The following is a 24,787-nucleotide window of genomic DNA, read 5'->3' as shown; positions in this document are numbered from 1 at the left end:
ACTGTAGCACAAACTGCTGAAAAAGTTAACGCTGACTAAAACAGAAAGGTGTCAGCATTAACTTTTGCTGATGTTTTTGCTACCAGTGCTATTTCTCTCCACTAAGACTTTGTTCATAAGAATAGTTCACATTGTTGCATTGTACATTGTAAGAATAGTTTATGAAGTCACTACGTCATCATGTTGTAAGAATGAGTATAACAATAGCGCACTGCACATGCACATACGCATAAGCATTACAATCACCAGAACGGTGAATCATGATCAGTTGATATGAACAATTGCTCTTGCGTTATCAAAGTTACACAGAAACGAGTAGCAAAGCCACTATGTCATCATGTACAGTAAGAATGAGTGTAACAATAGCGAAACTTTGTAACCAATCAGCACTTATCCTGATCAAGTTCGATTACCCGCTCTACTTCTTGATAAACTTCGGAACCAATCAGAACCAGAAACAAAATAAGAGAAACCTTGTTATAACTTTATATATTTTTTAAATTCATTTTTTCTTTTACTTTAATTGCTGGTTGAATGCTTCAGGAACCTATTGTGTGAAATGCCTTTTGTTAGCATCTGTCAGTCTGTCCCAAAGTTGTTCTTCATTTTCAAGAGAAACTGATTTTGAGTAGACAACTGATTGAGTTTGACCTCAGTGCTTGTATACATGTAGCATATCAGCTCAGTTCTGAGGCCATGTTCTTCAGAAGAATTCCGCAATGTTTTTTTTCACCTAATCATAAGCTAGCGCAGACAGTATTGCTGACAATGAGAAAAGAATGGAAAGTGTTTACTCAGAGAAACCTTCTTATAATGGAAGACTGAAAGACAGTTCATGTAGCAATATGGCACTATAAGGTCAGTACAAAAAGTTTACACCCCAGCATTTTTTTACATAAGAAAACATTAAACAATATAACATTGTACTCAAAATTTCTCACAAAATGTAGTGACAAATGTTATGAATGGTCAATTAGATTAGCTTCATAAGCTAGGGTGCTTTATGCCCAAGGAAAACTGCCTTGTTAAAGCCAAACAAAACCCAAAAGATAAACTCTGTCTACTGACCGATAATATCCATACAAGACGTGTTCGAGTGTTCACTTGTTCATATTTGTACCTGTATCCAGACTTTTTTTTTTTTAAAGAAAAACAATGCCCCTGGGCACTGCCATCTTTGTCTCTGAGGTTCAAATATCGTGGCGCGAGTATAAATCATGATGTCACCTACTCCCCACATAACATACAGAGGCTAGTGGAGCTCGTGGACACTTCATTTCTAAATTGTTGTAAACAACTCTAAAGATGCCTGAGTGTCAAGTGTTTGGGTGTAAAAATAAACCAGATCATTGATCATTTTACATTACATGGTTTTGTTTGTTTTTAATTACTGACAAAAGTGATAATTTTTGATGGCAAGAATTGCTGTGTATGCCTTCTTGCTGTGAGGCGACAGTGCTAGCCACTACACCATTGTACCACCTATAAATTTGCTAAAATTACAAGGCTATAGTTTTTTTTTTTTTATCAACTAAACCTACGATAATCAACATCTAAAGTTAAATTAACAAATAAACCACAGGGGTGAGAAATAGTGCTGAGAAATTACATTTAAGTGAAAGTAGAGATGATGAATCAAAAACTAAAAAGTGCTACATTTAAATGTACTCAAATATTAAAAAGTAAAAGCTAAATGTTTAACTGATGTCATTAATTTAAAGGTGCTAAAAGCTGCTTTGAAAGAAACTATCCTGTTTTGCCGTCAGGAACACAGGTGACCGATAAATATAAAATTTGAAAGGGAGTTTATTCCAGCAAACTGATAGACAAATCCAAATTGTGAGACAAATGGCAGAGTCAAAAATAGGCAATGGTCAGGCAAGGCACAAAGGCAAAAGACCAAAGTCACAGAGCAAAATCAACAGCAGACTAACAACCCGCTTGGTAAAGTCAGACCAAGGAACCAAGCATGTCCTTCACAATACACTGCATGAACTGAAGTCCTTAAGTACTGAGCGGTGGTGATTGTGAGCAGGTGCATGTGATTAGAAATCAGGCGACTGTGAGTGGTGAGGTGCAGGATGGGTGTTGTAGTCCATGGCAGCCATATTTGAAGGCTGTTGTGAATTCTGGGAAGTGGACTCTTGAGTGCAAGCAGGTGCAGACATGACATTTGCCTCAAACCTACTTTCAGTCTCTGTAGGTTTGATGGTCATACAGTGCTCAGCGTAAATGAGTACACCCCCTTTGAAAAGTAATATTTTAAACAATATCTCAATGAACACAAACAATTTCCAAAATGTTGACAAGACAAAGTTTAATATAACATCTGCTTAACTTGTAATGTGAAAGTAAGGTTAATAATATAACTCAGATTACACATTTTTTCAGTTTTACTCAAATTAGGGTGGTGCAAAAATGAGTACACCCCACAACAAAAACTACTACACTTTGTATGGCCTCCATGATTTTTAATGACAGCACCAAGTCTTCTAGGCATGTAGTGAACAAGTTGGCGACATTTTGCAACATTGATATTTTTCCCTTCTTCAACAATGACCTCTTTTAGTGACTGGATGCTGGATGGAGAGTGATGCTCAACTTGTCTCTTCAGAATTCCCCAAAGAAAATAATTTCTTTACACTACAAAGGTGAAGGCTACAAGATGATCAGCAAAGCTTTACTTATCAGTCAGAATACTGCAGCAAAAGTGGTACAAAAATTTAAGAAAGATGGAACTGCAACCATCTCACAGAGACGTCCAGGTTGTCCACGGAAGTTAACACCTCGACAGGAGCGTCTTCTGATGAGAAGGGTTGAAGAAAATCGGCATGCAAGTTCACTGCAGTTATCTAAAGAAGTAGAAAGCCAAACTGGGGTGACTATTTCCTGTGACACAATACGGCGTACACTGCAGAGGAATGGCATGCATGGATGCCGTCCATGAAGAAGCCTTTCTTAAAGCCCAGGCACAAAAAAGCCAGCCTAGAGTTTGCCAGGGCCCATGCGGACAAAGATGAAGACTACTGGGACTCTATACTCTGGAGTGATGAGACCAAGATAAATGTTTTTGGAACTGATGGCTTCAAAACTGTATGGCGTCTCAAAGGTGAGGAATACAAAGAAAAATGCATGGTGCCTACAGTAAAACATGGTGGTGGCAGTGTCCTTATGTGGGGCTGCATGAGTGCTGCTGGTGTCAGGGAGTTGCATTTCACTGATGGCATCATGAATTCACAGATGTATTGCTCCATACTGAAAGAGAAGATGCTACCATCACTCCGTGCCCTTCATCACTGCACTTTTCCAACCTGACTAAACACACATCTAAGGCCACTGTTGGATTTCTGAAGAAGAACAGGGTGAAAGTGATTCAGTGGCCAAGTATGTCTCCTGATCTGAACCCAATCGAACACCTATGGGGAATTCTGAAGAGACAAGTTGAGCATCACTCTCCATCCAGCATCCAGTCACTTAAAGAGGTCATTGTTGAAGAAGGGAAAAATATTGATGTTGCAAAATGTCGCCAACTTGTTCATTCCATGCCTAGAAGACTTGGTGCTGTCATTAAAAATCATGGAGGCCATACAAAGTACTAGATGTAGTAGTTTTTGTTGTGGGGTATACTCATTTTTGCACCACCCTAATTTGAGTAAAACTGAAAAATGTGTAATCTAAGTTATATTATTAATCTTACTTTCACGTTATAATTTAAACAGATGTTGTATTAAACTTTGTCTTGTCAACATTCTGGAAATTGTGTTCATTGAGATATTATTTAAAATATTACTTTTCAAAGGGGGTGTACTCATTTACGCTGAGCACTGTATGTCATGAGTAATGCTGTGCAGTTTGATAATGCGGTAATCAGAAATAAAATGTCCTGCAAATAACCAGTATTTACTATTAGCTACAATTTGACTTGCTGCATAGCCAATTATACAAGTCACTGAACTCAAAGCAAACAGACCAACTTAGTTAAATATAGCCAGTAAATGTTAACAAATTAGCAAATCTTTTACTTCAGCATGCTTTTCCAAATTAGCTTTTTGGAAGGAGACACCTCACACGGGCGATTGCTCTAAGACAGGGGTCACCAAACTTTTTTCTCTGGGGGCCACATTGTCGTTCCTGACTGTGATGGCCGGGGTCGGGTCAGCTATATCACATAGAATTGTATAACCCAGACAAATATGACCACCAGCAGGCCTCATTGTGTAGTAGAGATTACTAGCCTGGCACAGCCATCCCCACTACTATATCCATACTACTATATCCCCACTACTATATCCATACTACTACATCCACACTACTATATCCATACTACTATATCCCCACTACTATATCCATACTACTATATCAACACTTGATTCCTGGCACATATTTGTTTATCTTTACTAGTGGTTTGCAAAAGTAGTAATCAAGTCTTCACACTTTGTTTTAATTTGAAATACCACAGATATTCCATTTATTTATTTTCTAATAAAAATAATATCAAAGCTGTCAAGGTAAGAAACATCTGCCTAGTTGAGGTGATTGACACTGGCAAAGGTGAGTGGAAAATTATAAATTGTAGGTAAGCCTGTTGATATTATTAATAATAATTGTATGCAGCACTTAATAAAGGTCAAATAAACAGGCCTATAAAATAAATACATTTTAAAAAACAGTGAAATTATAATAATATGAGCAATAGATCACAGCAGTTGTGCTGTGTCCTGCACGTCATTGCTCTCATCCATGGCCAAAGCAAAAAACTCGAATTCTGACGCTTTCTCATTCAGCTGGTCAGACACGTTGTCCCCCAAATCTTCGGTTCGCCTGGTCATAGTAGGTGCGGAGAGACTCACCGCGTTGAGCGCATCCTTCTTGTCGGGACACACCTCCTCGGCCACAGCAAGCATGCATACTTTAACAAAGTCCCCATCAGTAAACGGCTTTCCATGGGTAGCTAGTAGGTGAGCTGCCTTATAGCTAGCTCGGACAGCAGCCTGGTTGATCTGGGTTTGGTGAAGGAATACATTCTGTTGTGCAGCCAGTCCACATTTCATCCTCCGAATCCTGTCTTCTCTTGTTTGCCCTCGCAAACTAGCATACTCTTTGTGGCATAGTTCGAATTACGTGGGAGCCAATGGGAGCTGAGCTCCCATTCCCTCAGGCTCCCATGAAAGAAGCAAACTTAATTTTCTGTGCAACTCTCTCAAATACGTCATATATCACCATAATAAGCTTGAATAGCCTATATCACCATATAAATATAAATAAAACTCATTTCATTTCCGATCACCATGCAGCCATAACTTTGTATTGAACGTGTTATTAAACCGCAACATGTACGGCTGTACTTCACCACCACACCACTATGCGCGCAAACTGAAATTTGCAGCCTGCGAAATCGAATGTGAAGTTAAGTCCGAAGAAGACTTGTCCTCTATCTCACAACGATCTTCCTTTGTTTAACAATATATATAATTATATATATAGTATATACAATATATATATAATTTGTTTAACTATATATATATATATATATATATATATATATATATATATATATATATATATGCATGCAACACCGCGCGTGTGTGTGTGTGCGTGCGTGCATGCGCGCGCCTGTGTGTGAAAGCTGTGCACTGCAGTGCGCAAAAGTGCGCTGGTCCAGGAGAGCGAGTATGCATTGCTTTTTTTTTTTTTTAAATAGAGACCCCCATAGGGTCAAATGTATAATTCGAACCCTGCTTTGTGGCGGGTTTCATAGTGACGACGCAGATTATATTCTTTGAAAACCGGCACACTTTCTTTACATACAAGACAAACTGCACGGTCCTTACACTGAACGAAAAAATAATCGGTGTTCCACTGTTCTTTAAAAACTCTGCACTCTCCGTCAGCTTTTCGCTTACCGCTCGCCATTTTGCTGTCCTGAACACTGACAGTTCTCTGCGCGTGCGCTGCCTGTCACTGCTTGATCGCGAGCATATGACCAAAATTCGGAAAATATGAATAGTTCATTTTATAACTAAATATCAATTTTAATTGATAAAATCAACAAAATACAAGATGCAGACATGTTATTATTTGCCAAAAAGCAATTTAAAAAAATAGGCCATGACCACTTTTGGGGATTGCCTCATAGGGCCGGTTCAAGTGGTGGGGGGCAGAGGGGCTGGGGGGCCAGTCAAAGGGGGGTGGCGGGCCGGATCTGGCCCGCGGGCCGTAGTTTGGTGACCCCTGCTCTAAGACAACGAGGGAGGCTCAGCCTCCTCTAAAAATGACGAACATCGTGTAGGATGAATTGCGCTAGGCTTATGTTATAGCCGACCTTATAACATTGCTATTTCAGATCCAGAATCATAGAAATATATGTGCTCAACCCAACTACAGTGCGAAATCATTCCGTTATAGCTTTCCCCAGTTCGCCTAATGTGTGCGTGAGTTTTTCCCCCTCGTGACAATGCGATGCAGCGCAGCCTCAGTGGACTTCAATGGCATTTGGGAGCAATGCGCTTTTCAATATCAAAATGCAAGACGATTATTGGACAAATACTGCGAAAACGCCCGCCCACCGGACTCCCAGCCTCAGTGGACTTCAATGGCATTTGGGAGCTATGCGCTTTTCAATCTCAAAATGCAAGATGATTATTGGACAAATACTGCGAAAATGCCCACCTACGGACTCCGAGCCTCACATGGGAGGGACATGGCAAAGCTTTCCGCGAGGAGACTGGTGATTGGTGAAAGCAGCCGGATATTTTCTTTGATTGACAGCTCGTTTCAAATATAGACAGGCAGCGGTGAATTTCAGTTCAGTCCCATGCGGATTCGCAAGTGGTGTGGTGTATTGTAAGAGATCAGCTTACATTTCGATTTCATTCATTACATACGGTTTCTACCAGCTTTTTTAGTTTGTATATATTTTCATTGTAAATAAAGTGTAAATATAGTGTTGTCAAGTTTGCTATCTTAGTTCCAGAAATTTCGTTTATTTGAGTGACTGAACATGAACTTGAGGGGGCTAGTCAGCTAGCAAGAAAGCTGTGCACGGATGCCAAGCATTGCTGATTTAATTTTGGCGAAGCCATTTGCCAGTCTTCCTTTTGAGGAAAAAATTAAAATTAAAGAGCAGGGTAGACCAACGCCTAAAATTGACTTGGTGAAAAAGGTAGGGAATAATACTCGTTCCTTTCAGCTCTCCTGGTACGAGAAAGTGAATTGGCTAATAGCAAGTGACCCACATCAACAACAGTAAATAGGCTACTTTACTAATATGTCATGGATGGACCAAAAATATAGAATCTATTTAAAATGTTTATGCTGAGTATATTATATTGGAATATATATTTTTCTGGATATGAATTAAACACAGCTACAATTTGGAAAACATTTTTAAACAAAAACACAGCCGAGAACATTTCACACTACAGACCTGGATTAAAAGTGAAGGGTTATCAAAATTGTCAGTAAAACATTTCTCAGTCAAAATAAGTAAAATATAGGGAAAGTGTCATTGAATGAAATATGTGGCACCCAGCTCTATGTTTGGCTCCCCAAGGTCAGTGCTTGTGCCTATTCCAGAACACTCTGCTGTTACTGCTGAGGTTCCTGACAAACAGCTGCTTTCAATAATGATCAATTTTTAAACAACATGCCACAATTTTAAAATATAAAATGTTAAAATATACCCCCCCAACACCACCATCATGTATATTGGACAGTAGGCTAATGGGCCAAAAGAACCTGTTATTTCACAGTTTGTGACCCTGCCAACAATCAGCCAGATCAGAGGCAAGAGTATGGGCAAAATTGATGTGTTTTTTCTTTTTTCTTTTAAAATCTGGAAATATCGTAACCGATCAGCCTTCCCTGTTTGAAAGACTACCAGCCGGCACTGACCCCTCATTTTATACACACCCTTACTTACTGCAGCATAATGAAAAATTTTATGTGGTAGAGATAGGACACTTTTCCTCAAGGTGGACGCTACAGTGTGGTAACTTATTCAAAGGCACATGGATCGCTATAACTTTTAACATTGTGTAACACAAACAGGTCACCACAGATTACAAATTGGCATGATCATGGGTAGATTTTTTTTTCTATATTTAGGTACTTGATTGGATGATAAACTGAAATGACTGGATGCTAAAATTGAGCCCATTTGGTAGATGTGTAGTGCACAGAAGAAGAGCTGAGAGAAGAGGAGACATTTGTGATTTGTTCTTGCCACTTTTCATGTCTAAATAAATATGTAAGAATTAAAGAGTATTTTTTTTTCTTGGAAATACAATTAAGTAAGAGCGCAAATATTCATTTTTAAATAAAATGCATGTAAAGTATAAATACACCTAAATAATACTTAGGTGTAGTAATGAAGTATAGTTATTCAAGTATTTTCCACCTGTGCTAAATGACAAAAATAATATTATGTATTTTCAACAAAAGACTATGACTCAAGCTACCGTCAAATTAGAAAGGACTATATCACAGTAGGGCGGCATGGTGGTGTAGTGGTCACTGTCGCCTCACAGCAAGAAGGTTCTGGGTTCGAGCCCAGTGGCTGAATGAGGCCTTTCTGTGTGGAGTTTGCATTTTCTCCCCATGTCTGTGTGGGTGTGCTCCAGTTTCCCTCACAGTCCAAAGACATGCAGGTTAAGCTAATTGGTGGCCCTAAATTGACTGGAGGTGTGAAAGTGAATGTGAATGGTTGTTTCTCTCCATGTGTCAGCCCTGCGATGATCTAGTGACTTGTCCAAGGTGTACCCCGCCTCTTGCCCATAATCAGCTGGGATAGGCTCCAGCTTACCCGCAACCCTGCACAGGATAAGCATTTACGGATGATAGATGTATGGATGGATATATTACAGTATTAACAGAAATGGTCTTAACATGTGAAACATATGAAAGAATGTCTTACCAAAGTTGTTTTATGTAGTTAACTTTTCAACACTGCCACAGAATGCGTAGGTCATTCTTTCTTTCAGTGTCCTGAGAGACTAGTATGTACAGTGCATTCTTCTGCAACAACTTTTTTTTATCATTATCCTGCATTATTTCTCTGTCCCTTGCAGTTATTTTTGCCATTCTGCCAATCTACAGCAATCTGTAAAGGTAAACTCTTACTTTCAGGTAGCAGTGAGCAGCTATGAGAATCATAGCTGAAACATATATTTAGAGAAGCACTAAATGGCTGTGGTGAATACATACTTTAAAAAGAAAGAAGTGCACAGAGTAACATATAAGAGTGGAGGAAGCTGTTCTCAGGTGGACTGTGTTTTATGTCGGAGATGCAATCTGAAGGATATTGAAGACAGCAAAGTGATAGCAGGGGAGAGTGTAGCTAAGCAGCATTGGATGGTGGTTGGGAAGATGACAGAGGTTAAAAAAAAGAGAGAGAGAGAGAGAGTCAAGAAAACTAAACCAAAAATCAGATGGTGGAAATTGAAGGAGGAAGATTGTAAGTCAAAATTTAGTATCCTGGTACCAATATTCAAGAACAAGGGCAATGTCCAGTGCTGCAGTAACTATAGAGGCTTAAATTTGACCAGCCACAGCATGAAGTTATGGGAAAGAGTAGTGGAGGCTAGGCTAAGAGGAGAGGTGAAGATATGTGAACAGCAATATGGTTTCATGCCAGGAAGGAGTACTACAGATGCAATATTTGCTTTGAGAATGTCAATGGAAAATTATAGACCCCTTCGCAGTAAACGTCATTCATACGTAAGCGGAAATTGCGCGCGCAGCCTGGACCCAAAAAAGACTCAGAAATGCCTAGTTGTTGTGTTTTCGGGTGTCAGAATTGTAGCAGTGATGGGGTTAAAATGTTCAGAATTCCAGCAGGATCTCACCCATTCCAAAAAAATTGCCGACGTCTATGGCTACAAGCCATCAAACGTATAGACTGGGATGAAAGCACTATCAAAAATGCGCAGGTTTGCAGCGCCCACTTCGTCACAGGTAAGATCAGGCTATTTATTAGATCTTTCTTTTTTATTCTTTGTTTATTGATGTAGCAAAATACTTGGGTAACGTTTGTCTGATTAGCTGGGTCATAGTTACACAATGTAATGAATATTGTTAGCATGTTAACTTAGCTTTGCATGCAATTTTGTTTGTAGGAGAGGTCTCGCTTGACTCAAGCAGTCCAGATTTTGTGCCATCATTATTTGTGTATGCCGAAAATCACAATTTTAAAGCAAGGATGGAAAGGTAAAATTGTGTGCCCTCACTCTAAATGCCAACTTGCGTTGACTGCTCTAACCTAGCTCCCGCCCCGTTCAGTTTCATTTCTGGTCTCTGCCTCTCGCTTTTTACGCAGCTCTGATTTCTCTTAGCTGCACTCTTTACACTATCATTCCTTTCATGCAGGGGCACTTTATCAACACCCGTGGCCCAGGGGCTAGGCCCCTCATAGGCTACCTGTCAACCCTACCCTTACCGTTGGCCAGGAAAACACTCTTATTTTATTTGCAATACGTGTCAAGCATTTACAGTGTAAGCGCATAATTAGCCTAGAAGCCTACGATAGGTTACGTTTGGCTCAGCGTAGCTGCGCAAGGCCCACGCTCACATCACTCAACACATCCGACCACAGAGGGAGAGAAGAATGTGCGCATTATCATTACAGAGCCGCTTCTGATTATTACCACGGACAGGACAGTGATACTGCGTAACTTTCACGCAGGGGCATGGCCAGAGATAACCACACAAGCGCGCGTGCGCTATAATGTAGACCTATGTGTTGTAAACATAAAACACACACACCTACAGACAAGTCCTTTTAAAAAATAAAATACATAAAAATAGCTCGGCGGCATGAAAACAAACATTCACTGCAAGTCAAGGTACTTGGCTCGGCGGCCACATGAAATGTAAACACCATGGACAGCGGCCAAACTCATAACTCTACAGACCGAAATACACGAAACCGAGTCCTACTAGGGTCTATTTTACCGATCTATGTTCAAGCATCATGCAAGTCTTCCTTCTCCTTGAATAAGACCGTGCATTCAACTGCCTTTTTGACATGACTGCATCGAAATACCACTTGCAACAATATTTCACGCACTCCATCAAGAAAAAAGTTAAACATGATGAACACAGGCATACTGTTTTGAGCATACGATTTTTTAAAAAGAAACTAGCTACATCAAAGTCCTTCAATAAACCCATCCTTTAGCGCAAATGAGCTTAACCTAGTTCAAAGCATGACGCTAGCAGTAGCTGCATAAGGCAAAATCATGTGGGCCTTTCGTCAACAACAAGCCACAGCGGGCAAACATTAATAATCAAGTGTCCTTACCTTAAAACGTTGTCTTGACCACAGAACTTCTCAAGTATTTCACTTAAATCCACACGGGTTAACAACACACCCAACACAGCTAGCGAGAAATGTGGATATGCGCTAGCTTTGTATTGCTATTCCCCTCAGTATGCTTACTCTGTCTGCTGCCCGAACTGTGAACATTATAGGCTACAATCTTTTCATCAATTTCTTCAGTAGATGCCGTTTTAAACATTTTATTATCCCCATCGAAATATGCTATTATACTAACAGGATTATAACTCAAATCACACGACACGTATTCAAATCACAACTGATTTATTTTACTGTTGGACAGATCATAGCATATCTAGCCTAGCTGCTGGTACGGCTGATAACTGATAAGTAGCTGATATTCTGAACAGATTGGTGATCCTTACCTTAAAAAAGTCTGTGACTTTAGGCAACGATTCTATCATTACCTGCATCTCTCTTTTTTTCCTTTTATGCGCCGCGCTAACATGTGAACGCTTCATCTTTCAAAGCCTCTAAATTTGTGTCTCAGTAGGCTGCAGTCTTTGGCGCACTTTCATGCGTGACATTACATTTTGTTACATTTTATTCTGGTACAGTTGTGGGTGTTCGTTTCGCGAACCACATCCACCATGTCTCTTACAGCAGGCTACTGTGCGCTCATTTATTTCTAACCTTATTTCTATCCGTACATTAATGTAGGCCCACGATTCCGACAGTTTATTATTTTATTAATATTACAAGGCCCCTGATTGGCTGTGGCCCAGGGGCTTGAGCCCCCCGAAGCCCCCCCCTTAAAGTGCCGGTGCTTTCATGCCATTACCTCCTGCAAATTGCTGTTTAGTGTTGATATTTGCTGTTGTAGCTAAAGCCACATTGCTATCACATCACTGGCATAATTTGATTAAAACAAAATGAATATGAATGTCCCATTGTTAATCAAGTTGTACATGCCCGCACATAATCATATGTGTCTAAAGACTTGTAGGCACGAAGTTTTTCGTGGGTGTACACTGAAGTCTTGTCAATAAGGTACGAGTATATATCTGGCCATTGTATACCAGGGAACTTACTAACATCGTCCGTCCACTCTTTAATTAAATACGGATCCGGTAGGCGATGTCCACTTGTTAGAGTTAACTTATTTATGTAGCGTTCTCGATCTTGTAACGACAATTGTTTGGCATAATCTGACAGCTCATAATGCCGGTCTATGGGCAGCGCCATTGTTTCTGGGTCCAGGCTGCGCGCGCATCCTGGCAACGGTCGGTTTGTTTACAAACATGCAAAGGGGTCTATAGAGAAGGCCAGAAGGAACTGCATTGTGTGTTTGTGAATTTAGAGAAGGCATATGACAGGATGCCAAGAGAGAAGTTGTGGTACTGCATGAGGAAATCAGGAGTGGCAGAGAAGTATGTGAGATTGGTGCAGGATATGTATGAGGACAGTGTGACAGAAGTGAGATGTGCAGTGGGAATGGCGGAGGCATTTAAAGTGGATGTTTGATTGCACCAAGGCTGGACCCTAAACCCTTTCTTGTTTGCAATGGTAATGGATAGGTTGACAGACAACACCAGGCAAGAGGTTCCATGGACAATGATGTTTGTAGATGATATTGTAATCTGTAGTGAGAACAGGGAGCAAGTGGAAGAAAACTTAGAGACATGGAGGTATGCACTAGAGTGAAGGGGAATATAACTCAGTAGGAGCAAGACAGAGTACATGTGCTTGAATGAGGGTGAGGACAGTGGAATGGTACAGCTACAAGGAATAGAGGTGGTCAGAGCAGATGAGTTCAAATAGCTGGGGTCAACTGTACAAAGTAATGGTGAGTGTGGAAGAGAAGTGAAGGAGAGTGCAAGCAGGTTGGAATGGATGGAGGAGAGTGTCAGGAGTGATTTGTGACAGAAGGTACCAGCAAGAGTGAACGGGAAAGTGTACAAGACAGTAGTAAGACCAGCTATGTTGTATGGTTTGGAGACAGTGGGACTGGCCAAAAGACAGGAGGCTGAAATGAAGCTAACAGAGTTTTTAAAATGTTGAGATTTTCACTGGGAGTGACAAAGTTGGACAGAATTAGAAATGAGTATATTAGAGGGACAGGACATGTAGGACGGATTGGAGACAAAGTGAGAGAGGCAAGATTGAGATGGTTTGGACACATTCAGAAGCGAGATCCAGGATATATTGGGAAAAGAATGCTGGAGATGGAGTTGCCAGGTAGAAGGAAAAGAGGAAGACCAAAGATAAGATTTATGGATATGGTGAAGGAGGACATGAGGATGGTTGGTGCGACAGAAAAAATACGGAGGACAGGAGGAGATGGAGGGACATCATCTGCTGTGGCAACCCCAAACAGAAACAGCTGAAAGAAGACGAAGAAGACTAATAAACCAATTTATAAGAAGTTTATTATCGTCAGCCACAAAAAAAGCAGAACCGACAACGTGTGCCATCATAGATAGATAGATAGATAGATAGATAGATAGATAGATATGGTTATGGTTGTCATTAGTGTTATTCTGAATTCAAATTCTAATGATTCTACAACCCCAAATCAGAAAAAGTTGTGATTGTATGGAAAATGCAAATAAAAAAGAGCATTATTTTCTCAATATACTTTGACTTGTATTTCATTGCAGATAGTATAAACCCAATATATTTCGTGTTTTTTTTTTTTTTTTTCTGGTCAACTTCATTTCCTTTATTAATATACATCCATTCTTGCATTTCTGCAATACATTCCGAAAATGTTGGGACATGGCAGTTTAGAGCTAGTAATAAGGTAAAACAATTAAATAACATGATGTGATTTGAAACAGGTGATGTCAGCAGGTGATTATAAGCATAATTTGGTACAACATCAGTATCCAGGAAAGGCCAAGTCTTTGAGGAGCAAAGATGGGCTGAGGAGCTCCAGTTTGTTAACAAATGTGTGAGACAAATTGTTGAAATTCTTCAAAACAATGTTCCTCAAAGAGAGATAGGAAGGGATTTGGATATTTCACCCTCTATATGGTGCAAAATATCACAAAGAATTAAAATTAAAGAATTAAAATTAAACAATTCAAGGAATATGCAGGAATTTCGGTGTATAAAGGGCAAGGGTGCAAGCCTCAGCTTGTGTTCTCCAATCCCTCAGAAGGCACTGCATCAAGAACTGTCATTCATCTGTAGTTGATATAACCACGTGAGTTCAGGATTACTTTGGCAAACCTTTGTCAAGCACTGCAATACAGAATTACATCCACAAACGCCAGTTAAAACTTTACTGTGCAAAAAGGAAGCCTTATGTTAACTGTGCCCAGAAGTGCTGTTTACATCTCTGGACTTGGAAGTGTCTGGGATGGACCATCACACAGTGGAAACTTGTATTGTGCTCAAACAAATCAGTATTCCAGGTCTTTTTTGGAAGAAATGGATGCTGTGTGCTCCTGATCCAAGATGAAAAGGACCATCCAGACTGTTACCAGCAATGAGTCCAAAAGCCAGGATTTGTCATGTTATGGGGTTATGTCAGACGTAACTTACACTTGTGTGATGGAGCATTAATGCAGAAAAGTACATTTGGATTTTGGAACAACATACCCTGCCTTCAAGATGGCATCTTTTCCAGGGATATTTCAACAAGACAATGCAAAACCACATTCTGCACACATTACAAAGGCATGGTTGTGGAAGGAGAGGGTGCCTGTCCCTTCTGTCCCCAACAGAGAATGTGTGGTAAATTTTGAAATGAAAAATATGATGACAAGTTCATACTGTTGCACACCTTAAGGTCTGTTTGCATGAAAAATGGGACAAATAACACCTATTATTTTTTTCGCGGTGCGGTTTCCATCAAATCCTGCACTCTGATTGACTGGCGAGCAGGTCCGTATCCTACGATACGGACCCCAGTTACAGACCTCTGGCGACTCACTCATTCACAACAACAACAAACATAGTAGCATTTTTTGTCAACATTTATCTTTTTTTTTATAAGATTTATTTATAAGATTATCAAAAATCTTATAAATTTTTGCCAGCATTTCTCAGGAAAATAGCATTGATTTTACATCATGGATAGTGATAACGACAGTGTTCACAGCGAAAGCGAGTTTTACTACCCTGAGGAAGAAGAAATAAAATAAAACATTTCAGGAGAAAGCTAAAAACCTCTAACTTGCTAACGCCGAGCAAAAACACGGCTGAATCCTGAATGACTCAATTTTGTATAAATAGGGGGACTACATAGGCAGCGAAATGTTTTTTTTTTCCTGCCATGGAAGTGCACTTGTATACCGAGGAGGAAGCAATTTGCATTACAGCCGTGAATGAGGATTCAAAACGGTGGCTCGCCTCAGCTCAGCTCGGTTTTCCCTTTCAGGCGCTCTCTTTTTCTGTAAAGAAAAAAATAAATATATTATTTACCAGCTTAAGGTCGGTCCATATGGTGAAATACCGTGACCTCAGCCTTGAATACTGACCTTGGCCCAGAGGGCCTCGGTCAGTACTTTCAAGACCTCGGTAACGGTATTTCACGATACGGACCTCCCAGCATATATAAATAACATATATGCTTCGTTGCTTGGTGGCTTCAGTCTCTAAACATATTTTAAATGTTTTGAGAAGGAATGGGACCATTACAAAGTGGTAAATGCTTTACTGTCCCAACCGTTTTTTTTTTTTTTGTTTTGTTTTTTAAAAAATGTGTTCCAAAAATCAAAATTGAAACGTGTTCATTTTGGAAAAAAAAGCATGAGGTAAAACATTAAAGAATGTGCTGTTGTATTACACAGTATGACATGCAGTGAAATGCTTTTACGAATGTCTAGTGACACAAAAACAGAATGCGCATAAAACAGAATTTACTTGCAGGCAAGTAAAATGAAAAATACAATACAAATATCATGAAAAATATAATATAAAGGATATAAAAGTTATATGCCAGAAAAAAGATTGGACTATATGAGGACTAAAGAGCAGATATATGTGGTTGTACAGTTTGTGCAAAATAATACTGTGCAATATCAGGATGAGGTAGTTGCAGAAAAATAGCTAAAACATAATAAATTTTATAAGTACAGGATAATACGGTTATATTAACTGGAATATAGGAGGTGTGGGTTTTATTCAATAATCCAAGGTCTAGTCTTCAGTAGTTCAGGCCCCAAATGGCCTGTGGGAAAAAGTTCCTCAGGAAATATTTTTTTTCCTGTATTCTGAAACAATTTAAATTGTGTTTGCTTTTTTTTTTTTTAACAGGTCTAATAGTCTCTGCTTTCATCATCCATTAGTCCATCAGCCAAGACTTCCCCCTTGTTTTTGTGTAAGTATACTTGTATTAGATTGTTTTGCTACTCACTCTGAAATTTACAAAATTACAATTAGACATGTATTACATTTTTCTTCAGTATGTATAGATACACCATGTACATACTAGGGGTGTAAACATCAGTCTTCCACACAATACAATTTTGATTCTTAAGGCAACGTTTCAATATACCACTGAGTTTACAAAAATATCATAAAATTTCATTGAGTACCCTCTGATAGACATGACCGACTTTGTAATCAATTATAATTTATTTATAATTAATAATATTCCATACAAATCTGTTGATTGTTGCTTTTTAAATCAATGATCTATTCAAATCTTATGACTGGTTACACCCTTATGGTGATGATACACGGGGCAACTTTTTGGGCAATGTTGCCGAGCAATGTTGCTGGGCAATTGCGTTTTGACTCTTTTCTATTGAGATTGGGCAACATTGTTTCTTTCTGAATGGTTTTGATAATCTCTGGCAACTTTTTGAGATAAGCCAATCAGAACGCGAGTATCGAGTCATGTGACCTCCGGTGAGGTTCGGATCAGAAATTTCAAACAAATATGGCGGGCGCTCAGTGGAGTGAAGAGATGGAGAGACTCCTCATCTGTTTTTACGCCGGTAAGTTGTTATTTTAATATTCTATATGGAGGAATTTACCTCACCAAAGCTCTAAAAAACAACAGACAGCTTGATTAAATGGTCACAGCAAAAATTAAGACATCGATTTTTTTTTTAGCTAACTGTAAACTGCTGTTGCTAACTGTTGTTGCCCATTGTTAGTTGCCCTGAAAAGTTGCCCTGTGTCTCGTCTAGTTGCCCGTTGCCAGCAACATTGCTCGGCAACATTGCCCAAAAAGTTGTCCCGTGTATCATCACCATTAGTGCAGACCCCAGTTGCATTGAGAGGTGTGGCCATTATGCTGGTTCTTCTTTTGAAACCCTGTTGTACAGTAGATTTATGACCATGCATTTTGTGTGTGTGGATATATTGTATGCTGTATTTGTTTAATGGGGGTGTTGATTTATCTCGAGGTAAGACAATTATAACACAATTTCAATTCAGTTTTATTTATATAGTGCTTTTAACATAATATTGACGAAAGATTGTCGCAAAGCAGCTTTACAGAAATGTACTGATTTCAGTATGAATTTATAAATGTATCCCCAATGAGCAAGTCTGAGGCAATGATGACAAGGAACAACTCCTTGAGATGAAATGAAGAAGAAACCCTGAGAGGAACCAGACTCAAAAGGGAACCCATCCTCATTTGGGTGATAACAGATACTGATGATATACATAACTTGCTTCTGTAACTGTGTGCTATATGGTCAAAAAAGTGCAAATTTTCAACCAGGAAATTCATTATGGTTTTGACATGAAGTCTATTTTGTTGAAGTTATCAGTCCTAAAGTTATCATGGCAGTTGTATTCCTAAGCCATCATAGCAAAACTGTTTGTATTTATTGTCCAAAGCCATCTTCTAAGTGTATCTTTAGGGTGTTCATACCGGTATGGGGCCATCCTCCATAGGAGTGAAGCGATGAGAAATTCAGCCAGAGGCAGGGCATTAGGATGGATCAGGATTACAAATAAAGCAGTGTACATTGTGCGCTGAGTGCAAGCAGGGACTCCAGCAAGACTGATTATGACAGCATAAATAAAGGGAGAGCCAGAAGGTAACACAGACATGAGGGTGCCCTAGGACATAAGGTGGCCAACCACTCCACTGTCAACGAACCTGAGAGTGGGGGGCAACAGTATCCAAACATCCCAATTTACCAAAATGCTGATGCCCCAATTTGATAGTAACAGCTTATTGAAAAAGCAGCCTCTCTACAGTACATGACAGTTTTCTACTCTTTATTTTAGTTAAATATTCTTCTATTTAAAAAAAATCTTATTCTCTGCCTTTTCCTCTGAAATAGAGGATGCAGCATAGGTTTGGGGACAATGAATGAGAAAAAGAGAGATAGGAACTGAAGTATCTGGAACAGGGAGGCCTTAATTCTATAATTGCTTGTAATTACCTGTGATGGGCATGAAAGTATTTATAGTGTGAAATTATGTCCTTTTGTGTGTTTGTGTGACGAGGGCTGATGTGTATTCAAAGTTGTGGCATCTCATTGCGTGCTCTACAACTATAATGAGAGAGAGAGAGATTATTTTTATATTTTAGGACTATGCATCCTCAGACAGAGCCTTCCTACTGCAACCCCCTAACTATAAGCTCTATTTCTCTCCCTGTTTGCATTTTAATTGTGCACTTTAAAGCTGCATTTGATAGAATTTTGAAGACAGGGGACTTCATTTTGAAAATTTGAATGAGTACAACATCCAGGTCTCTCCCTTTCCCCCTTTGCTGCGCTCCAGCCCTGCCTCCAAAGCTCCTCCATGCAGAGGAGGCTGCCATGCATGCACAGACTATCAATCATGGCAACTGAAGTTGTTTGATAACAGACACTGTCGTGAATAGTGCTAAATAAGATGTTCTCACTAATGAGAACATTTAGCCATGAGAGCACAGGCAAACATACACATCAAGACAAACACCAAACTGATATGACTGGTTATCACTGTTGCCTTCCAGGAAGAAGGTTCTGGGTTCAAACCTCATGACTGACTGGAGCCTTTTTGGGGCTTTCTGTGCAGAGTTTGCATGGTTTCTTCCAGGTGCTCCAGTTTCTTTAGGTCAGCTGGTTATGTGTGAATGTGAGTGAGAATGATTGTTTCTGTTAGCCCTGCGATAGATTGGTGATAACCCGGAGCCCAGGGTGTTCCTCGCCTTTTGCATGATGTCAGCTGGGATGGGCTCCAGCCTTCCCCGAATGGATAAGCAGCGTAGATGATGGATAACCAGTAGCCTTAGATTCGGAAACAAGCTAATGTTAGCCCAACTGCAATGTCTAAGTAAAATGAGATATATGCTACAGGGTGTTACTGGAACCATTACCATCTTAGATTGTGGTTAAATTTTTTTTTTTAAATCAAACCACACATAAATCAGGCACCTGTCAAACAGAAATGTGGCTAACTTGGCATTGACTTTGAATCCTTTCAGGTGTTAATAAGTGAGAACATGCAGCAGGCGAGGTGGGGGGCTGCCCACATCATGTGCACAAGCAGTGATTTATATTCTGTCAGGCACTCCTTCTGTCTCTGATTGGTTGTTTTGATTCTTGCAAATGGCCTTAGGAGCACTAGGTGGAGCCAGAGGAGCCTGATTTTTTTTTTCACAGTTTATCTTTCTCATGTACTACTGTCAGCACATAGTGACAGACAGTTTTAGCAAATATGACAAAAAACTTATTTTTTTTACAGGTTACATTTAAGCATTTCTAATTGGCTGGAGTTCTTTAAGCTTGGAGATCCACCAGAGATGCAGTTCAAATTAATATTTCAATCCATCAAAATCCCAGACCTCTCTGCACATACCTAGCTCAAAAGACAGCTGTCACGGGGTCACGTGACGATGGCTAGCCGATGGCTAGCCTGCTCTGGTCCTAATATTTTCAGCTTAAAAGTGCCTTTTACTTATCTGAAGCTACACTAACGACTTTATAACATGGCAACTAAACCTGCCAGACAGCCTTAGAGAGAAAGGCCTGTCAAATTGAGGCAAACAATCCAGTCGAAGATCACGGATCACCCACCGCTACCCAACATGGCGCCTCCATCCCTGACTGGTGCTAGCATGATGGAAACTAGCGCTATGGACATGTCCAAGCTGGTGCGGGAAGTTATTCAAAACATAAGTGAAATTATGGAGCAGAAGTTTTCGAAGCTAACTGACACCTTGGATAAAATTGCCAGCAGCCTGGAAGGTCAATCTAAACGTATCACTGAAACAGAACAGTGGATCTCTGCTGTGGAGGACCGGGTTGCCACCCTCGAGCTCCGCCTTGCACAGGTGGAGAACTGGCAGGTGACCATGGCCAACCAGATAGGTGATGCGGAGAACCATAGCAGACGCGACAACATACGGATCTTAAATCTGAAGGAAGGTACAGAGGGTGAACATCCTCCTGGGTTCTTCGAATCCTGGCTGCCAAAGACGCTCGGTTTGCCCGCCACTAAAACACGTATAAAGATAGACTGAGCTCATCGGACCACCAGGCCAAGGAGTGACCGCCCCAGACTGGTGATCATCGAACAATACAACTCCCAGGACAAACCTCGGATCCTAGCAGCCGCAAGGAAGGCAATAAACCTGGAGCATGGGGGATCATGTATTTTCATCCATTAGGACCTGTCCAGCATGGTCCAACTGAAGCATCGCTCCAATAATGATGTGGTTTGAAAATTCATAGACAAGGAATTCAGATTCACGATGCAGTTCCCAGCAAGGCTTGTGGTACAGCATAATGGAATGGAGCGCAGCTTTAACAACACAAAGGAGGCCTGACGTTTTCTGGACACACTCAACTGACCTTGTTTACTGGTGAGCCATGTAAATAAACATGACATGAAACAGTCATGCCAGCTTCATATATATTTATAGATTTTTCGTGTTGAGAGTCTCTCTGTTATACGGACCTCTTCTTTTTTTTTTTTTTAAAGATACTTTTTGGGCTTTTTTCACCTTTATTGGATAGGATAGTGTAGAGACAGGAAATGAGCAGGAGAGAGAGAGACGGGGAGGGATCGGGAAATGACCTCGGGTCGGAATCGAACCCGGATCCCCGGATTTATGGTGTGGCGCCTTATCCACCTGAGCCATGACGCCTCCATACGGACCTCTTCTGACAAGACTACACTCAGAGTTAACTCAACTCCAGGTTGTTAATTTTCAGTAAGCCCAGTTATTTTGGAGGGAGCTCTGCAGCTCCTTGATGATGATTATTATTATTATTATTATTATGGGTGCCTTGTACTGATCAAAATTGGTTAAGTCTGTTTTACAACTGTTCAATTAATACCCTTTTTATTATGCGTTAATTATCAGTACTCTGTGCTTTGTGTTTTTCTTCATCATTGGTGGTCACATTATTGCATACTGAACAAAAGGGTTAGTTTAATTTTACATGCATGGCTCTGTGTTTGACAGAGACCCTGAGGCTACTGAGTTTTGTCCCATTTATTTAAGGGGGAGAAAAAAAAATTGTAAAATGGTTTGCCAGGTTGGACTATGTATGTGATATCTGGTTATATCTTTGCCTATTTGAGATGGGAGCGGGGGTTCTTTCTGGGAGAATTTTGTGTTCCTTTTTCTTCTTGTGCTCTCTCCTTAGTGATGGCCTCCTTTAGCATCATGACCCCTAATAAATACCCCTTGGGAATTTCTTAGTTGTCTTTGTATGTGTGAGACCTACTGGTCACATTTTCCTCTTTTGGAGTGGGTTTTGATTATTTCTGTTCGTGTTCAGTCATCGTTTGGGGACGACTTCTCACATGGCAGCAGTATGTATTTCTGTTTATTTTCAGTGCTTAAGAGCAACAGGACCTTGTGGACACATTTATTTCTGTACATGGACTCTACATCACAGTTAAAGGGCATATTCTGGACCAATTTTGGGTTTTTTATATGAAAGTATGTCCCTTTACACACTCATCCAGAAAAGTAATTTTGCACAAGGCCATCTGTCTACAGCAGAAAAAAAAATAAAATAACAAAACGTGTCTGGAAAAATCCCAAGGGAGTCTGGAGCCAGAATCGTGACGTTATCTGCGGAAGCGCAAGCAGGCTGCGCGAGCTTGCACGGTTTCAGTGCACAGCCTGTGTAGACCAAGCGCTCCCATTTCTCCCTCATTGTCCGGTCTTTTGGAAAACGATGAGTACTAATCCCATCAAGATTGGTGTTGCTATACCCTCCTACGATACATCTGTTAACCATTTTAATAATTACGCGATAATGTTGAAGAAATTTGCAGAAAACCACCAGGTTGTTTTCTCATAAACAAACTAGCGCTGACATAGGATTCAGAGGGATGACGTCACGAAAATCAGTGTTTCCCGGGAAATTCAAATGCAAAGTTTTTTCAGAGGTGGACCAGTTCGCTTCAAATGGCTTGATTTCAACTGAATTTTTCTGGTTTTGCACAAGGTAAAAAAATTGCAGAGAATGCAGAGTGTTACAGATATTTGACCAAAGTTTAATATAAAATAGGAGAATTACATTGATCTTGCTCCTGAATTTACCCGTGATATGCCCTTTAAGATGAGTGTCACTAAGCTGATAATATGGAACATGAAGAGAAGTAATAATGCAGTTAAGAGGCGTAAAATTCTCTCATCCCTTAAAAAAGAAGGGGCTTGCATAGCTTTTATACAAGAGACCCATTTAAATGACCTTGAACATGTAAAACTGAGAGGAGACTGGGTGGGTCAAGTTTTTTACTCTTCTTTTAATTCCAAAAGCAGGGAGGTGGTGATCCTGTTACATAAAAGGCTGCCTATTACCTTAGGAAAATGCATAAAGAATTCCAAAGGAAGATATGTACAGTGGTGCTTGAAAGTTTGTGAACCCTTTAGAATTTTCTATATTTCTGCATAAATATGACCGAAAACATCATCAGATTTTCACACAAGTCCTAAAAGTAGATAAAGAGAACCCAGTTAAACAAATGAGACAAAAGTATTATACTTGGTCATTTATTTATTGAGGAAAATGATCCAATATTACATATCTGTGAGTGTCAAAAATATGTGAACCTCTAGGATTAGCACTTAACTTGAAGGTGAAATTAGAGTCAGGTGTTTTCAATCAATGGGATGACAATCAGGTGTGAGTGGGCACCCTGTTTTATTTAAAGAACAGGGATCTATCAAAGTCTGATCTTCACAAAACGTTTGTGGAAGTGTATCATGGCACGAGCAAAGGAGATTTCTGAGGACCTCAGAAAAAGCATTGTTGATGCTCATCAGGCTGGAAAAGGTTACAAAACCATCTCTAAAGAGTTTGGACTCCACCAATCCACAGTCAGACAGCTTGTGTACAAATGGAGGAAATTCAAGACCATTGTTACCCTCCCCAGGAGCAGTCGACCAACAAAGATCACTCCAAGAGCAAGGCATGTAATAGTCGGCGAGGTCACAAAGGACCCCGGGGTAACTTCTAAGCAACTGAAGACCTCTCTCATATTGGCTAGTGTTAATGTTCATGAGTCCACCATCAGGAGAACACTGAACAACAATGGTGTGCATGGCAGGGTTGCAAGGAGAAAGCCACTGCTCTCCAAAAAGAACATTGCTGCTCATCTGCAGTTTGCTAAAGATCACATAGACAAGCCAGAAGGCTACTGGAAAAATGTTTTGTGGACGGATGAGATCAAAATAGAACTTTTTGGTTTAAATGAGAAGCGTTATGTTTGGAGAAAGGAAAACACTGCATTCCAGCATAAGAACCCTATCCTATCTGTGAAACATGGTGGTGGTAGTATCATGATTTGTGCCTGTTTTGCTGCATCTGGGCCAGGATGGCTTGCCATCATTGATGGAACAATGAATTTTGAATTATACCAGTGAATTCTAAAGGAAAATATCAGGACATCTGTCCATGAACTGAATCTCAAAAGAAGGTGGGTCATGCAGCAAGACAACGACCCTAAGCACACAAGTCGTTCTACCAAAGAATGGTTAAAAAGAATAAAGTTAACGTTTTGGAATGGCCAAATCAAAGTCCTGACCTTCATCTAATCGAAATGTTGTGGAAGGTCCTGAAGCGAGCAGTTCATTTTTTTAAAAACATAAAGCGGCTAGAGATAATGAGATGAGATGAGATATTTATTGGGCATATAAAAATAAAATGATTACAAAAGCTGTCTATACTACCCAATACAAAAAGTGTGAATGGGACTCTGAGTCCCATGCTTGGCACTTCCCTTTAGAATAACAATGAAAAAGAATAGAAAATATAAAATAAAATCTAAAACTGATAATACAAATCTAAATAACACTAAAACTAACCTAGAAAAATTCTAACTTAAGAAAAAATACTAACATCATCTGTGACAAGGACACTGGTGTACTAGAGACCATGTGCATGTTAGATCTACATTATGTCATTAAGAAGTGAAGAGTACTTAAGTCTTAGGTATGACTTAAACTTAGCAAGACTAGAGAAAGTGCTAGGAGACACTTGTTTACAAATAGTATTCCAGAGACATATTATACGATTAAAGTAAGACACTTTAAATGTGCTAGTCTTACATAAAGGTGTCTCAAGAACAAGGGAAGGGTTT

At 39.9% G+C, this 24,787-nt stretch overlaps 1 protein-coding gene across 17 annotated transcripts in view; it reads left to right on the top strand.

Moving 5' to 3' along the window:
• Positions 1-24,787, top strand: part of nfasca (neurofascin homolog (chicken) a) — a 307,192-nt gene that overhangs the window by 97,400 nt on the left and 185,005 nt on the right. For all 17 annotated transcript variants that reach the window (XR_009651631.1, XR_009651633.1, XR_009651632.1 and 14 more), the window contains exon 2: positions 16,541-16,604. The gene's annotated coding sequence lies outside the window, so the exon portion shown is untranslated. The remainder of the gene's footprint in view (positions 1-16,540; positions 16,605-24,787) is intronic.

This window comes from Neoarius graeffei, chromosome 26, assembly GCF_027579695.1.
Source record: "Neoarius graeffei isolate fNeoGra1 chromosome 26, fNeoGra1.pri, whole genome shotgun sequence".
Classification (NCBI taxonomy): domain Eukaryota; kingdom Metazoa; phylum Chordata; class Actinopteri; order Siluriformes; family Ariidae; genus Neoarius; species Neoarius graeffei.
Note: the sequence above shows the minus strand (reverse complement) of the source record. Positions and strands in the feature narration are given on the sequence as shown.